The following is a 4,602-nucleotide window of genomic DNA, read 5'->3' on the forward strand; positions in this document are numbered from 1 at the left end:
TGTAACTTGCCTTCTTCCTCTTCATGGTCTCTTTTTTTTTTTAATTTAGTTTTTTATTTTTTAAAATTTACATCCAAATTAGCATATAGTGAAACAATGATTTCAGGAGTAGATTCCTTAGTGCCCCTTACCCTTTTAGCCCATACCCCCTCCCACAACCCCTCCAGTAACCCTCAGTTTGTTCTCCATATTTATGAGTCTCTTCTGTTTTGCCCCCCTCCCTGTTTTTATATTCATGGTCTCTTTTGATGAAAGAAGTTCTCAATTTTAATGAAAAGCAGTGTGTCAATTTTTTTTCCTTTTAAGGTTAAGTTTTTTTGTGTGCTGTTTAAGAAATCTTTACCTCCTCCAAAGTAGTGAAGATGTCCTCCTATTTTTTTTTCTAGAAGCTTTCATTAAATTTTTATTTTAAAATATTTTCAAACTAGCAGAAAAGTTGCAAGAATAGTGCAATGAATTCATGTGTGTCCTTTACTTAGATTCACCAATTAAGAATTTTTTAATAACTGTTTTTTTCCTAAATAATAAAGAAATGCTTGTATGTGGTTAAAAAATCCAGTCTGAAGGATAATGAAATGGCAAGTGAATCTTCTAATGGCTCTGACCAAGTCCTTCTCCTCAAAGGCAACCATTATTAGCACTTTCTTATACATGCTTATAGATATTTTCCATACACATCACTATATTTACAAACATTCCTTTTACTTATTTACCAAATGGGACATATAAATAACGCTGTCCTGAACATTGCTGCTTTACTTAACAATGTGGCTCAGTGACCTTCCCCTATCAGCCTTTTTTTTTTTTTTTTGGAAATGACCTTACTCCTTTTAAGGGCTGCAGGTAAATGATTTTTACCAAAGTTTTATAATTTAAAGCTACTGATTCCTCCTGAGGGGATCAGTTAGGTTGTGTTTACTCATTCCTTATCACAAACAGTGCTGCAATAAACATCCTTGTGCATAGGACTTTGTGTGATTAGGCAATGAAATGGCTTGTTCCAAGCCTATGGGTGTTTACATTTCTGTTGGCTCTGGCCAAATTACCAAAAAGGTTATATTGGCTTAAAACCTCCATCAGCACGTGATCGGGCCTTTCCTCTCCCTGGAGGGGTAGGATTTAAGTAAGCAGAGAAGAGGAAAGAGAATACTTAACAATAGGAGAGGTAGCTTAAACAAAGCCATGCAGTGGAGTTTCTTAACCTTGACATTATTGATATTTTTGGCTGGATTAATTGTTTATTGTGAGGGCTGTCCTGTGCACTGTAGGATATTTAGCAGTGTCCCTGGCCTCTACCCACTAGATCCCAGTAACCAACCATCCTGTTCCCATCTGAGGTGTAACAACCTCAAAGGCCTCCTGACACAGGCCAAGTGTTCCCTGAGGGGGCGGGGGTGGGGGTGTGGGGAGGGGCTAATTCCCCTAGGGTAAGAACCGTGGCTTGGAGGAACAGGGAGGAACGGGGTGGGGGGGTTGGGGGAGGGTGTTTAAGGACCAGGCTATAGGCTATGGAGGGTGTGTGCGTGTGTGTGTGTGTGTGTGTGTGTGTGTGTACAGGTACAAAACTGAAAAGACAACATGGAATTACATTCTTTTATTTTTTTTAATGTTTATTTATTTATTGTGAGAGAGGGAGAGAGCAGGAGGGCACAGAGAGAGGGAGAGAGTCCCAAGCAGGCTCTGCACTGTCAGTGGGACTCGAACTCATGAACCACGGGATCATGACCTGAGCCAAAATCAAGAGTCAGATGCTTAACCAACTGAGCCACCCAGGTGCTCCTAGAATCACATTCTTTTGGGTATCAGGTTTAGTCTGGAGAGAGATCTGTTTCTTTCCTTGACTAGCTCATCTTTTGTAAAAGCCCATGTTGTGGGAATCCCCTTTGTGGGTGTTTTTGTTTGGTGAGGTGAGAAAGTCACAAAATAACCGCTCTACTCCTTTATTAATAATGAGCAATGCAGGGGTGGTGCTTTCAGTGCACGCAGGTTGTTCATGACCTTTAGTCTCACTTGAGTCTTACAACAGCGAGTGAGGGTACTGATCCGTGGTCTACAAATGAGGAAACTGAGGCTCAGAGAGAGAAGTAGAAGCTGGCGCTGTCCCCTGGCCCTCAGGTCACTGCATTTGCCACTGCTCTGCTCTGAGAGGCTTTACCAGCTGAGTTGGCCACTACAGTTTCTGAGAGCACACTGTGGAGCCATTCGCACGTATTTTAGTCATTATTTCCATCCTCCGTTGAACCTTAGAATGGGCTCTAAGTCATCATTGTACTCTCTCTCTCCTCACGTTTTGATTTATTTTTGGAAGTGAGATCAATGGATTGCCCTTTGCTTTCTTTCAGGAACCTCTCTGCTGCTTTTCTAACCACACCCAGGAGTAGAGCGCATGGCTGGACTTCCATGGAATATATGACGGCTCTTTCCTGCTCAGTTTCCTAATCAGCAGAATGATAGCTATGCTCCCACACTCTGCAGGTCTTGGCGTATTATTATTAAGTTTGCTTCTTGACAGCGATAACTTGCTAACTCAAGTAATAGATAACGATAACGATGAATATGTAACTTCAGCTTCTAATGAAGTGCCTACTACATAGTAGATGCTCAGTAAATACTTGATGAATGACAAAAAGTAGAATCACATGGTTACCTAGGAACAGTACCACCTGGGCAAGTATGGACTCTGCCTGGGTGTGGGCCTCAGGGGCCCCTGAACTTTGGAATGCCATCCCCAACATTTCCTAAGCCCCTCCAGTGATCAGGATTGGCCAGGGCCAGCTGTGCCATCCACACAAGTGCTCTGGACCCACCTTGAACCCACTTCAGCCCTGGTCCTCATTTCTTCCCTTTGACATGCTTTGCAATCCTCTAGCTAGTGCATGGGGTCAACCAGATATCCCAGAGGAGCTCCAGAATGTGTGTATATGGGCTGTTCCAGGAATTCATGACTAGGCCCCAGTTCTGGGAGGGCTGCTTGGTCAGAGAATCTTTTCTGCTGGCCAGAGTATATTTCTTTTGCCGAATCACATGAAATTGGGCTGTCAGAATATTGCTGAAACACTGATTTTAAGTCACTCAAATTGTTTATGGATATAGAGTGCCCATAAAAATATTTGCATGGGCTTCCACATATTCTAGGGGTAACCTTGTCTAGTAGGCCATCATTCATTCATTCAGGCAGTCATTGAATGGAGTTTTTTTTTTAGTATGAAATTTATTGTCAAATTGGTTTCCATACAACACTTAGTGCTCATTTAATGGAACTTAAGCCTTCACGTGACCCCCAGTTAAGCAGAGTATTCTTTTCAAAGTTATCATCATCATCATTGTGAACACTTGCAAAGGACCCCAGACAAAGAAGTGGTTAATCCCACCAGTACATGATGTAGGGTCTAGGCATAAGAGAGGTTACCTTTGGGGAGGGAGCTAAGGTCTTAAAGAATGACTAGAATTTTTCCAGGAGGGACATGTCATGTTCAGGGACAGAAAATAATTCTGTGGAGTAAAGGACATGGTGGGGCTTGGACAGAGATGGGAGGTGAGCTAGAAAGGCAAGGGCCATAACATGAAGGATCTTGTCACCAGGCTGAGCCTCTTTTCTGAAGAAAATGCAGAGGAACCAAATGTGTTTTGGCCAGGGAAGAGATGGTCATGTGTATCGCTTAGGAAGTTCATCCTGACCGTTGTACACAGGTTAGCTGGGAGGACAGCAAGACAAGAGTCATGGAGACCCTTCTCATGGCTCCAGGTAAGAGGCCAGCAGCCCCTGACCAAAGGTGATGGCCATGGGGAGGGAGAGGCTGTGAGGGCTCAGCTGGTTGGTCCTCAAACCCCGAAAGCCTGGGAGAATCAGTCATCATTCCCTCTCTGTCGGGTTGCCTGTTTTTGTCATGATCCCTACTCTTCCGATTTGACTCTTCTCTCCTGGTGTGATGAAATGCAGCAGGCCACCGAAACGAGACCATCTCCTAGATGGAAGGGCAGCTGACAGCAATGGCATCCTATGCAGCCCACACTGGGGAAAGCCTTCCAGAAAATTTTGTGGAACAGAGAAGGAAGGAGACAGATCGTTTTCAGCCTGAACAGAGGCCTTCCAAAAGTCTTCCCGAATTATCCCGAGGGGCTTCAGATGGGCTCATCAGCTGCCTTTGGAACAGCATCAGGTAGGGGGTCCCAGCTCCTCTAAGAGCACAGGTGAGGGGTCCGTGGTCTCTGCTTCACTATGCATCCCACCTGCTGCTCAGAGCTCTCCTGCACAGTCCTCTTCCTCCAGCAAGGGTATGGATCCCCATCAGGACCTGTTGCATCTCTGGAAATGACCTCAGTCTTTAGAATATTTGTTCTTTTTGGCTTTTCAAACAATGTCCTCGTTTTGCCAGAGGAAAAGGGAAAGAGACTCTCTAAACGAGCAGGCCACCCTTTGTTCTGGGCCCATAAATCTGGCGCGAGCACATGTCCGGCCTTCCCGCCCCTCCTGCATCATTGTCCCCGCTGCTGATTAATAGGTCAGAGCTAACTTTAAACTGGCATTTCCTGACCAGCCCATCTCCCAGCCCCCCCGCCCTGCCTGGTCGTTCCTTAAAAACCCGCCGTATTTTAGAACAT

General features: G+C 44.6%; 1 long non-coding RNA gene across 1 annotated transcript; it reads left to right on the forward strand.

Moving 5' to 3' along the window:
* Positions 1 to 2,339: 2,339 nt before the first annotated feature.
* On the forward strand, positions 2,340 to 4,247 carry LOC123381725. The gene is made up of 3 exons (XR_006589075.1): positions 2,340 to 2,475; positions 3,583 to 3,745; positions 3,941 to 4,247. It is a non-coding gene; the product is annotated as an uncharacterized LOC123381725 (long non-coding RNA).
* Positions 4,248 to 4,602: the final 355 nt, after the last annotated feature.

Source organism: Felis catus, chromosome D4 (assembly GCF_018350175.1).
Source record: "Felis catus isolate Fca126 chromosome D4, F.catus_Fca126_mat1.0, whole genome shotgun sequence".
NCBI classification, from domain to species: domain Eukaryota; kingdom Metazoa; phylum Chordata; class Mammalia; order Carnivora; family Felidae; genus Felis; species Felis catus.